This window comes from Semicossyphus pulcher, unplaced genomic scaffold (genome assembly GCF_022749685.1).
Source record: "Semicossyphus pulcher isolate SPU_LCO1_2020_fin unplaced genomic scaffold, fSemPul1.0.p SCAF_3, whole genome shotgun sequence".
NCBI lineage: Eukaryota > Metazoa > Chordata > Actinopteri > Labriformes > Labridae > Semicossyphus > Semicossyphus pulcher.
In genome coordinates this window covers 7,166,491-7,180,137 of record NW_027211704.1, presented here as the reverse complement: position 1 = coordinate 7,180,137, position 13,647 = coordinate 7,166,491, and the positions used below count along the sequence as shown (strand labels likewise).

At 37.1% G+C, this 13,647-nt stretch overlaps 1 protein-coding gene across 3 annotated transcripts in view; it reads right to left on the bottom strand.

The window, feature by feature from the left end:
- Positions 1 to 11,696, bottom strand: part of st3gal8 (ST3 beta-galactoside alpha-2,3-sialyltransferase 8) — a 28,397-nt gene extending 16,701 nt beyond the window's left edge. For 2 of the 3 annotated variants that reach the window (XM_069678110.1, XM_069678113.1), the window contains exon 1: positions 11,630 to 11,696. The gene's annotated coding sequence lies outside the window, so the exon portion shown is untranslated. Of the gene's footprint in view, positions 1 to 11,299; positions 11,405 to 11,629 lie in introns of those variants that run through there. The other variant, XM_069678111.1, reaches the window with a different exon arrangement.
- Positions 11,697 to 13,647: the final 1,951 nt, after the last annotated feature.

Genomic DNA, 13,647 nt, shown 5'->3' with positions numbered 1-13,647 from the left:
TTCCTTCTATCCTGGTCAATTTGTATTCATAACAGTAAAATAAGTTGAAGTCTGCGTGAGAACTGATGCCATTCTTCTTCTGTGGTGTCGGTATTTTCAAGCTCCATCGGCAGAGCAGCTGGTTTCCATTCTGGTGTCAACACAGAGGTCAGAGGTCACAGAAGGAGAGAGAGAGAGGAAGGAGAGCGATCGCATAGTTTTTTTCTCTGAGCAGGAAACCATGTGACCTTTTAACCCTGTCGCCCCCAACCCACCCTCCAAACCCTAAAATAAACACACAGATAACACAACAAACACTGTGCCTCAGCTGATAGCCATTAACCCTGCGCTGTCCTGTAAACTGTCGCTCTCTGTCACTAAATGGTTAACCAGCTGTTTTACATTTGTTCCTACTGTAAAGTCTCGTTTAAAAGTTATATTTTAGAAACCAGAAGTCTCTTGGACAATTTCATTAAATTTAGTGTTCTGACCTTAACTTGAATTATTTTATCTTTTTTTCTCCAGAGAAATCAGGTTAATTTTCTGTCAATTTCATGGACGGCTCTAAGTACTACATTACCCATAACCCTCAGCTGCTATTTACAAAGAAGTAATTCAGAGGTGTCAGTCAGAGCCAATGATTGACCCCTGTACCTTAATTCTGCTGTGTATTTATCGTGCATGATTATAAAGATAAAACTGATTTAAAGTGCAGCTCTAGTTCGATAAAGTTGCATGTGTTGAATTAAACACAGATTAAAGTTAGCTATGATTTAATAACTGCCCGTTTTATTTTGCTGCCTTTGGGAAGCTCTTTGTAACTCAGATATTGAAACATTTTTTAGCTTTGTCTACAGAATTTGAAGCTCTGTGATTGGATGTTTGTTGCCGAACTGCCCTCTGGGAGTTGTAGTAACTTCTCCCCTTCTATATTTTTATGCCTGTACCTTTTGAACACATATTGTTATATCATATAACAACTACATGTTTACTCACACAGTTGTTTTAAATGATGTCCTAATGTTTCACCCAACAGAGATTCATGTCCATCAGTCACCTGCATTTGTAGTCCCTTTCTAACATGCTCCTCTCTACACAAATATTCTATTAAAAATGTCCATGTTAGTCCTGTGTCTGAATTAAGCTCTAAAAGTCACAAGTCTTCAATTCAGGGGATTATTTCAACTGTATTATCATTAAACTTTCGTACAGGGAAACATCTTTTCAATCCAAGCGCAAACTAAACTTAGTTAAACCAGAGAATTGATTTCAAAATCTCTCTGCTTGTGTATAAGGCTCTCTGTGGCTCAGCACCCACATACATCTCTAAGGCCCTTAGCACACCAGGTATTAACATGTGGTTTTCGTGATCGGATCACAAGTGCACAGCCTTAACTACAGGTGTGAACAGTCCCAGGACGGATTGAAGGTGCATTCAGGTCCGATCACTCAGACCACATACGGAGGTGGTCGCATTTATCCACATACGCCTGGCAGTGTGTACACACGTGTCCTGGTCCACATTAAGCACCGCCCACTCTCTCTGTATCACGTGGATCACGTGGATACAGGAGATCACTCGCCTCTCTTTCCTGTCTGATTTAACATTACTCCGCTGTGTCTCATAATAATCGTATTTTTATTTATATCTCATGTCACTCCAGCCCGTGTAAACGTAGAATCAAATTATCCTTCCCTTTTAATATCGCAAATCGTATCGAAATTGCAATACAAGTCCAAATAATTGCAATTAGATATTTTTTCAAAATCGTTCGGCCCTACTGACGAGTTATAATTCAGTAGAAGCATTTACTGTTGCATTGTTCAGACTGGACCCGTTTTATATTTGACTATGTTTTGTATTCTGTATTTTAGGCCTGTTATAATGCTCTGTTTTTAACTGTGTAAAGCACCTGAATAGCTCGATGTATGAATGTTGCTTTATAATTGAACTTGCCTTGCCTAAATTTAAAATGTACACGATGAATTACTGTAAAAGTTATTAAAGAGGGAAGATACACAAGAACTTCTTCAGAGTCACAGACTGTAAACACAGCACAGTGTAGGGAAACGATGAACAGGAAGTGGCTAGTGGCTTTTTGAGCTCAACAGCAAAACAACAAACAGCTGAAAGACTGAACTGAGTACTGAGAGACTATTAAATTAATTAAATGAAATTAAGCACAGAAAGAAATCAAACATGTCTTGTCCGCCTCGTTATCATCGCTCTCAAACATTTTTCCATCGTGTGGTTCATGATATTACTAAATGATGTCTTTCAATGTCAAAATACCTCTTTGACTTTGAAAATCCATGTACAGTTTACATCTGCCGGTATTCTTTTGCTATCATCATTGATATCACATGAATATATAAATGGTGCGTCATGATTCAGCTAAAAGTAAATACCTTTTAAATGATGAACACTGAAGGACTCCCAACGTTAACAAGCAAAGCTCCTGGGAACGAGCTGAGCTGATGTTAGCAGCAGCTCACCTGGCAGCCTTTCCTGACGACTGAGACTGTGCCACTTCTTCTATACATAAGAGGACTTACTCACCGCTTCCAGCCATAACCAACAGGCAGCTGCTTGTTGTTAAGCTTATTACATTATAAGGATATTAATTGATGTATAAACCCCACCCTGGGCGCTTTGTGAGGATGTGAAGCGACTGACTTGAACAAATATTATTTCAGATCTTTGTTTACTGAAGCTCCCGTCAAGCAATAAAAGCAGCAGTTAAATAAAGGTACCTGCAGTGACGTGGCAGCAGTGAAATACATGTTCAGGGAAAGCCACGGTGTTTTTATGTTGAATTGAAAGTATCTGTTGATCAATTGAAATAAAAACGTATCTTTTAATCTTATCAAGTGTTTGAGATTGTCCATCTTTTCCTTGTTTTTTCATTGTAAACTAAAAGTCATTCAGATTTGAGGCATTCGTTTTACTCTACGGAAGTCGTAAGTTTCAGCTCTTTTCAGATGGTCACGTTTCATTTGACTTCATTATTAAGAGATTCATTTAGAAAAAGAAGAGAAAATAATTGAACATGAAAAATAGTGTAAGCTGCAGTCCTATTGTCTTTTCAAAGGCGTCCTCATTCAGTGACAAACAGGTGTTAGCGTTAGGTGGAAACGCCCCCTGCAGATTTATAGAGGTCTCTGGAGGTAGTCGTGAAGTTTTAATCATACGAATTCAAGCAAATTCAACCAATCCCTTTAAATTTGTAAAGTAACGCTTTTGTCCAAAGCGACGTACATCTTAAAGTTGATACAACTCGATCAAAACAGGAGTGAAGTGCCAACAAACAGCTTCAAGTGCGATCGGACACTGGTGCAGACAGTCAGTGTAATATCATTAAGTGCAGAGGTGTTCATGAAAGAGCTGGGTCTTTAGCTTTTTCTAAAAGGTGAAAGGGACTCTGCGGACCAAATGGAGAAGAGTCTGGTGAAGTCTAGTTAGTGACTTTGGGCCCTGTTGTGATGGGAGCACCAGGCGCCTTTCATTGGCGGAGCGTAGTGGGCGGGACAAATGAATAACATTGTCATTCAAACGCACAGTGAGAAATGAGCATTTCATGGCAATCTACTTTAGTTTCGCTCAATTTTTACACGTTTTATTTTGTATCTTGATCTGGAAATTGGCTGGAAGTGATGTCAGAACACGAACAACACGCTCAGCCAATCGATGGCTCTATTGTCACAGTGGATGTGTGATGTGTTACACAGAAAAAAAGCCTCAAAACATCACAATTTACTTTGCAAAGAGCTGCAAATCCGGCATTTATGACTGCAATAATTGATAGATTGAAAATGTTTTTTTTTACCCCATATTTTAATTTCAAATAAAGAGCCTTACATCACACTAATGTAAAAACTATAAGACATGATAACAGTCAACTGTGATGCCAGTCCCTCCAGGATTTTTCAGGCATTTTCTATGATTGTTGTGGCCTAAAATTCCAAATATAACTGCAGCTTTAAAAAAAAAAAAAGTTGCATTGTACGTTGCGATGATTTTAAGGCAATTTTTTGTGCAACACATTTCACATCCACTGTGAGCAACTGGGACTAACGCTCCAATAAAGGCATGTACTGGCTGGGCTTGAGATAAGCACCGACTCGCGAGAGCCTCTGGTTGGTGGAAAGTTAGGAACACACCCTCTGATTGCTCAATAGACTCAACACAAGGCATCAGGAAGTGACTAAGCGTATGGCTAACAGTTGTTGTGGTTGTTGTTATTTGTCAAAATTGTTTGAATTCACACAGTCGCAACATTGCGACTTCCTGGAGGGACTGCATTATCAACAAGAAATATTGAGTGAGAGATACCATCTGTGATGGTTTTAATGAATTAATATCTTCATTTTGTGGTTTAATCCACAAAAAAATCTGGTTTTTATTCAGGTAGAATTCAGGTTAAGTGCATTCATGTCTTAGTTTCCATGAACACAGTAGAAACTTGACATTGTTATTTCTGTGAAGTGTCGCTGAGCAGAGACAGGATGGAAAAAGTGTTTCAAGAGAGCAGAGGAACAACTCTCTCTCTCTCTCTCTCTCTCTCTCTCTCTCTCTCTCTCTCTCTCTCTCTCTCTCTCTCTCTCTCTCTCTCTCTCTCTCTCTCTCTCTCTCTCTCTCTCTCTCTCTCTCTCTCTCTCTCTCTCTCTCTCTCTCTCTCTCTCTCTCTCTCTCTCTCTCTCTCTCTCTCTCTCTCTCTCTCTCTCTCACACACACACACACACGGTAGTTTTGCACAGTGACTTCAGCAACAGCTGCGAAAAAACAGCTCTGACAGAAACTCACTTCCTGTTACAATTCTGACTCACAGACAGACAGGCAGCCACTTAGACTATGTGATTCAATATTATGTTTGGACAGCTCTATTTCGACGCCCATATAAGCACAGCGCCTACTTCCTGTCTGTCTGTCCTGGAAGAGAAGGATCATCTCCTCTGTTGCTTTTCCAGAGGAGACAGACAGACAGAGACAGAGAGAGAGAGAGACAGTCGGGTCTATACAATCTGTTTCTATTTATTTTGATTTAGAATCAGGCCTCTATAATTACATCCACCCAAATACAGAGGAAGAGGTTTGTCTCACAGACCACACAACCTGTCTTTCTATAATTAAGTTAAGTCTTTCAGTATCTGGTTGCAGTTCTCACAAACACACATCAAACACTACAGGACTATCATTAACACACACACACACACACACACACACACACACACACACACACACACACACACACACACACTTAGTATAAAAATATTAAAGACACACAGAAAGAGAGAGAACCAAAAAACACACCTTACATTTCTACACCAATACTACAAGACATTAAAAAGCTTTGGAGTAAGGGCACCATGTCGGTCATAAACACTAAACTCAAACTGGAATAATACTGCAACAAAATTAAATTACAACAAAAACAAAAACCGACTTGCAATGTATTTAACATATATTATGATTCCAATAAGATTTATAAAGAGCGCAAAAAAAAAAGTTTTTACCAAACTATTTGTTTTTTAAGCGATGAGAAGATCTTACCGATACCGATGTTTTTTTCCAATAACTGTCATTTTTGTAATTATAAATGCCCTCATCTGGATAAGGGGCCAAAATTAACTTTAATTATATATAAAAAAAATTATTTATTCAGGCCTTCATCACACTCTTTGAGAAAGCATGAATTCAATCTTTCAAATTCCTAATACACCTTTTTATTTAAACTTCTTTCACATAAAAATATTATTTTTTTCAAAAAATCACCTGAAAAGCCTCTTTAGCCTGTTTATGAACCACCTGGTCATAGTACAAACATTTTTCAGTGCTTACAAAAGTCTTTTTGAAAACATAAATACTGCGCATGCCACCTTATTTACCGATGGGCCAATGCCTGTCAACACGGCCGATATCGGCCGATTCCGATGTCCAGCCGATGCGTCATGCGTGCCTAATTTTAATACAGTGTATTTGTTCCTAATTACATATTAAAGGAAATTTAGCAAACTAATACTGTAGAAGTACAAAAATCACAATGTGTCAAGTACGAGTGGGTGAGTAAAGTGCTGCTAAGCTAAGAACAAGGAAACCATAGGAGACGTTATAACGCAGCAAACCTACAATAAGATAACTACAGACTTCCAGCTAACTAGGGCTAATTACAGGACAACTATAAGAGATAATAATACAGTAAAGTACTATAAAGTCAAAACACACAAACAGAGTCCAACAGACGGACTGAGAAATATTCAGAATACCAAAGAAGTATTATAGAAACACTGTCAATACTTAAATCTTCTCTGCTTTGTTCTTGCACCGTCCTGGGGATCAATAAAGTAGGACAAATGTGGGAGATTATTCAAAGTGGCTTTGGAGTGCAGACGAAATGCAAATATACAGGAGAGTACAAAAAGTTGACCGTGCTCCATAGCTAAGAATACTATGCTGTTAAACAGATAAGTAAGGATGAATAGTAGGCTAACAGGAGTACCAACAGCCAGCGGAGTACCACAGTCTCATGAATGTTATAAAATACTAAAGAAATATTAGATATGTGTGTAAATATTTGCGGTGCAGCTGTTGTACTAAAACACCTCCTGAGGCTCAATAGTCCGATCTTATATCGTGAGTGTTCCTAGGAGATGTGTCAAAGATAAAGAACCATGTGAGCAATAAAATCCCTACCAGTCAACAAACTTTAGTCTCTAAAGAAACTGTCAATGTTATCATTGATACAGGAAGATAACTGGAGGCAGTTTAATGTCATAGGGATGTATAATTATAGATCAGAGTGTAAATAGAACATTATGTTAACACCAGAGAAACATAAAAGTCTATGAGGTTATATACAATAAACACTGTAAGAATATTCAAGTACAGGTCAAACAAACAAACCGTGTACCTTCAACACAATTAAAGACGACGATAAAACAAAGTACAGACCATAAAAGGTCCAAACAGCCCATTTGTGCTCATTCATATTATATTATTTTCATATTAAAGAAGTACTACAGAGTTAACAGACTATCTACTGAATTGTTAAAATCAGGTAAGAGTGGATGAGTACACCAAAATACACACAAATTAAGTATATAACTACAGGCTAGAAGCTAATGAATATTAAGGAAGATATTCAAAAAATTATAATAGTCATGAGAGTATAAGTAGCTCTATGAAAACAATAACATACTACTACAGAAATACTATTGGAGATTATACTGTATTATACTAAAATGTGTTTAATTGTATTGGACTAGCTTAAAATCAAGGGACGGACCATTCACAACAAATGACATACAATTTAGTACAATAAAATAGACATACTGCTAAAGCTACACAGGAATATTAGCTAGAGATGCACTGAAGGTTTTTCTATGGTCAGGTACTGGGGTTGTTAGGTTAAGTACAAAATTAATACTCATAAGACTGTGGCCATAACACTGAATAACTCCTCCCTATTCTGCAGGAGGAAATTGGGGCTAAGGGACTCTTTATCACGATGTGCAACTTCTGATAACATGTGCAATAACGCCTTCAATAATACGTCATAATATGTTCACCATGTGCAATAATACTTTCTATATCTGGCTATATTATGTTCATTGTGTGCAATAATACTTTTCTGGCCACATTTATATTTGCATTCATGTTGAAATTTCTAGAATGCATAATCAATGCATGTGCAATACTTCGCCTATTTATTAGTACCATGTGCAGTATCAAGAGCAATACAATCGTTTTCGTAATAATTTATAATATCGTGCTCTAGAAGTGTTTACCACATTATAACTGTCAATACTACTGTCAATTTAACCTCCACCATTACTTCCTGCCTACTTCTGTAAATAACTATTGTAATATTGTCACTTAATATTTGTACAGTATTTTTGGAGCTATCTGGCACTTTCATTTCCTTTGGGATTGATAAAGTCTTCTTTTATAAGGCTATAAGGCACTTTTTTAAATTAGATACTATAAAAGGTAGGTGTAGACCCAATTGTAAAGTAAAGGCAAACCAACGTTATATAGTTTAAGTAGATCTAAACACTGTAAGAATATTGTATAGGCTACTAAATAGGATTACAGTAAGGTTTATTATGCTCACAAACAGAAATATTGCAGTACTAAGGGCGATAACAGCAAAATAAACAAACGCATACTATAAGCCGATTGATACGGTATATTATAAACATTGTAAAAACCGATAAATCAACTAATATTTTAGGAGTCAAGAAACGTGAAGGAGAAGTTAAAATAGACTACCTGGGCTACAGATATAACGGTAATATACAGTATATGAGACGCTACAATCAGGTTAAGCCTAAAATAAATATAACAGATCCAGAGACACACAACATAAGCAGGAGCATGTAATACTGTGTGTGGTGGTCGTGGAAAGGTCTCAGTTTAAATACTACAGGAGATGACATTAAGATCGCCAAAGACCCAGAAAGCATGAATTCAATCTTTCAAATTCCTAATACACCTTTTTATTTAAACTTCTTTCACATAAAAATATTATTTTTTTCAAAAAATCACCTGAAAAGCCTCTTTAGCCTGTTTATGAACCACCTGGTCATAGTACAAACATTTTTCAGTGCTTACAAAAGTCTTTTTGAAAACATAAATACTGCGCATGTCACCTTATTTACCGATGGGCCAATGTCTGTCAACACGGCCGATATCGGCCGATTCCGAAGTCCAGCCGATGCGTCATGCGTGCCTAATTTTAATACAGTGTATTTGTTCCTAATTACATATTAAAGAAAATTTAGCAAACTAATACTGTAGAAGTACAAAAATCACAATGTGTCAAGTACGAGTGGGTGAGTAAAGTGCTGCTAAGCTAAGAACAAGGAAACCATAGGAGACGTTATAACGCAGCAAACCTACAATAAGATAACTACAGACTTCCAGCTAACTAGGGCTAATTACAGGACAACTATAAGAGATAATAATACAGTAAAGTACTATAAAGTCAAAACACACAAACAGAGTCCAACAGACGGACTGAGAAATATTCAGAATACCAAAGAAGTATTATATAAACACTGTCAATACTTAGATCTTCTCTGCTTTGTTCTTGCACCGTCCTGGGGATCAATAAAGTAGGACAAATGTGGGAGATTATTCAAAGTGGCTTTGGAGTGCAGACGAAATGCAAATATACAGGAGAGTACAAAAAGTTGACCGTGCTCCATAGCTAAGAATACTATATTGTTAAACAGATAAGTAAGGATGAATAGTAGGCTAACAGGAGTACCAACAGCCAGCGGAGTACCACAGTCTCATGAATGTTATAAAATACTAAAGAAATATTAGATATGTGTGTAAATATTTGCGGTGCAGCTGTTGTACTAAAACACCTCCTGAGGCTCAATAGTCCGATCTTATATCGTGAGTGTTCCTAGGAGATGTGTCAAAGATAAAGAACCATGTGAGCAATAAAATCCCTACCAGTCAACAAACTTTAGTCTCTAAAGAAACTGTCAATGATATCATTGATACAGGAAGATAACTGGAGGCAGTTTAATGTCATAGGGATGTATAATTATAGATCAGAGTGTAAATAGAACATTATGTTAACACCAGAGAAACATAAAAGTCTATGAGGTTATATACAATAAACACTGTAAGAATATTCAAGTACAGGTCAAACAAACAAACCGTGTACCTTCAACACAATTAAAGACGACGATAAAACAAAGTACAGACCATAAAAGGTCCAAACAGCCCATTTGTGCTCATTCATATTATATTATTTTCATATTAAAGAAGTACTACAGAGTTAACAGACTATCTACTGAATTGTTAAAATCAGGTAAGAGTGGATGAGTACACCAAAATACACACAAATTAAGTATATAACTACAGGCTAGAAGCTAATGAATATTAAGGAAGATATTCAAAAAATTATAATAGTCATGAGAGTATAAGTAGCTCTATGAAAACAATAACATACTACTACAGAAATACTATTGGAGATTATACTGTATTATACTAAAATGTGTTTAATTGTATTGGACTAGCTTAAAATCAAGGGACGGACCATTCACAACAAATGACATACAATTTAGTACAATAAAATAGACATACTGCTAAAGCTACACAGGAATATTAGCTAGAGATGCACTGAAGGTTTTTCTATGGTCAGGTACTGGGGTTGTTAGGTTAAGTACAAAATTAATACTCATAAGACTGTGGCCATAACACTGAATAACTCCTCCCTATTCTGCAGGAGGAAACTGGGGCTAAGGGACTCTTTATCACGATGTGCAACTTCTGATAACATGTGCAATAACGCCTTCAATAATACGTCATAATATGTTCACCATGTGCAATAATACTTTCTATATCTGGCTATATTATGTTCATTGTGTGCAATAATACTTTTCTGGCCACATTTATATTTGCATTCATGTTGAAATTTCTAGAATGCATAATCAATGCATGTGCAATACTTCCGCCTATTTATTAGTACCATGTGCAGTATCAAGAGCAATACAATCGTTTTCGTAATAATTTATAATATCGTGCTCTAGAAGTGTTTACTACATTATAACTGTCAATACTACTGTCAATTTAGCCTCCACCATTACTTCCTGCCTACTTCTGTAAATAACTATTGTAATATTTTCACTTAATATTTGTACAGTATTTTTGGAGCTATCTGGCACTTTCATTTCCTTTGGGATTGATAAAGTCTTCTTTTATAAGGCTATAAGGCACTTTTTTAAATTAGATACTATAAAAGGTAGGTGTAGACCCAATTGTAAAGTAAAGGCAAACCAACGTTATATAGTTTAAGTAGATCTAAACACTGTAAGAATATTGTATAGGCTACTAAATAGGATTACAGTAAGGTTTATTATGCTCACAAACAGAAATATTGCAGTACTAAGGGCGATAACAGCAAAATAAACAAACGCATACTATAAGCCGATTGATACGGTATATTATAAACATTGTAAAAACCGATAAATCAACTAATATTTTAGGAGTCAAGAAACGTGAAAGAGAAGTTAAAATAGACTACCTGGGCTACAGATATAACGGTAATATACAGTATATGAGACGCTACAATCAGGTTAAGCCTAAAATAAATATAACAGATCCAGAGACACACAACATAAGCAGGAGCATGTAATACTGTGTGTGGTGGTCGTGGAAAGGTCTCAGTTTAAATACTACAGGAGATGACATTAAGATCGCCAAAGACCCAGAAAGAAACCTATAGAAGTACTATAGGAGTATTGCGCGAATACCATAGGGATTTGATGAAGTAAAGACTAAAAGTCTTAAGACAGTTTGTACCTCATCGCCCCCCTTCTTCGTCCTTTCTCTCCTTTCCCTTTTTTATCGGTCTCGAGCTCCTGTTCCTTCCCCGAACAGACACAAAAACCGATAACAAATCGTGAAGTAGAGTGAAAAAAGCGTGTGAAGACCCCGCAGTAAAATCAGCCGAAAACTGCATGAAGTTTGGTTGAAACTTTCGGAAGTTTCTTCCAGAAGTTTTAATCGGTCTCCCACTTTAACACTAACACACACACGGAGGTGACACCCGGTCCAAACACACACTGACCCGGTAAGTAGCCGGTAGAACAGCACAAAGCTCCGTTAAGAGCAAACTGAAAGAGGACTTACATGAAGGAGCAGCGCCCGGATGAGTTTTCTTCTTCTCTTTGTGAAACTGCACAGTTGAGGGCATGATGATGCAGGGTTGGGATTCCCCGCCCACCACAGGGAAGGGAGGGTGGTAGGAGGAAGGAGCGAAGGGGCGCTAGGAGGGTGGAGGAAGAGGTTTTTTGTTTTTTTTACTCGATTGCGGGTTTTCGGGTTTGTCATTACCCAGGGTGGGTGTGTCTGCGGCAGATGTGTGTGTGTGCGTGTGTGTGTGTATGTCTTAAAAGACGAAGAAGAAACGACACGAACCGTTAAAAATGGCGCCTAAATTCTACAGCTTGTGATAAAGCACATATAACTGTCAATCAACTGGAAAGTCATAAAATTACCAAACCAAAAGCTGAGTTTTTACGCCAACACACAATAAATAAAAACTGGCAGATCTTGGGCTAGGGTTACTGAAAGTTAATTTCCCAAAATTTAAACAATAGCAGAACTTCTAAAGTCTGACAAAGTGAAGACAGACAGCATTTCTGTCTGTCCCCACGATTAACTGTATAAGTTTCTTTGCAGGTCATTGAAACTTGAATTTTCTTTTTCTTTGAAATGATAAATACAAACGATTATATATATCATATCTGAAGATTAATCAGACATATGCTGTGACCATTTTAATCACTAGAGAGACGCGTCTTCTTATGTGACAGGAAGTGATAGAGGCTCATGTTCTCACCCTTAGAAGCGAGGTGAGATTTTACACAGGAAATGCAACATAGTAAAAAAAAAACTACCATCAATTGAACTGGACAACAAACAAGAAGCAAGTTATCTGATGCCACAATACAGCATGTATAGCCTTAGCTAATTTACACGCCTATCTCTTGGTGGGCCTTTAAAATACACACACAGTACATAGTGTACTTTTAACTTCAACAAGCTCTTCCTGTTGTTTTGTTTCTGTGCTGCAGTGCATTCTGGGATGGGCTCCAAGCACAAAACATTTCAGAGTTGATCTGATAGTGACTTCACCACAATGTCAGGCCACAGATGACTGGTGTAAATGAATTAAAATGACTGACAGTAACAGACGAGAAAACAGATGCACAGTAAGACAAGAATCAGCTTCCCACCGTTCTCTATATTTTCTGTATTATTCCTTTATGTTCACCCAAACAAACCTCCAGAAAGTTTAACATTACAGAGTACATTTATCCATTCTTCATGTCAAATGCTTACATACGTGCATACTGTTTTTACTTACACATGTGCAGATTTAGCTTGTTGATCCTAAATGCTTCATTTCAGGTAGAATGCTGTTCACATTTCATGTAAAGATTTTGCACAGTTCACAGGCCCCCAAACACAGACGCCAACAGATAACAAATCACGATAACATGATACACAACGTAGGAGCTCATAAGAATTCATTTAAGGTAACATCACACATAACTAAAGACTGCTTAACCACATTCCTAAATGACAGCTCATTCATTTCCTTCAACAGCTGCCAAACAAAATTTAACTGTACTGAGATTTTATGCTACAAGAGGCAGAGACTTCCTGGTGACCCCTGGACGAAGCAGTACATCTTATCACTTTGCTGAAAAATGTAAACAAAGGTGGTTTTGTTTGTCACTGACGAGGTGGCAGCAGCAACAAGCCTTCAAAATACCGAAATAATCACTCTTATTACTGATGGTCTTTTTTTGCTTTTGTAGCTCATATAGATGCATTAATATTAATTTCAGTCTGTTTTATAACCAGCTAAAAATGCCTCACATTTAATGTTTTTTTGTATAGGATAGTATGAAGCAGATAAACTGATGCCACACACTAGCATTTATAGCATTGGCTAATTTGCAATGCCCGTCCCTACATAAAATCTACGACAAATGCACAAGAGACAGTACAAAACAGACTCAACCATAAAACAGATATAACAATACAGGATACAAAATATCCTACAATAAAACTGAGCCCTCTTCAAAAACGGTTTCAGTTTGAGTTTAAAATGCTCCCAGTCAGGGTCCAGTTTGAGC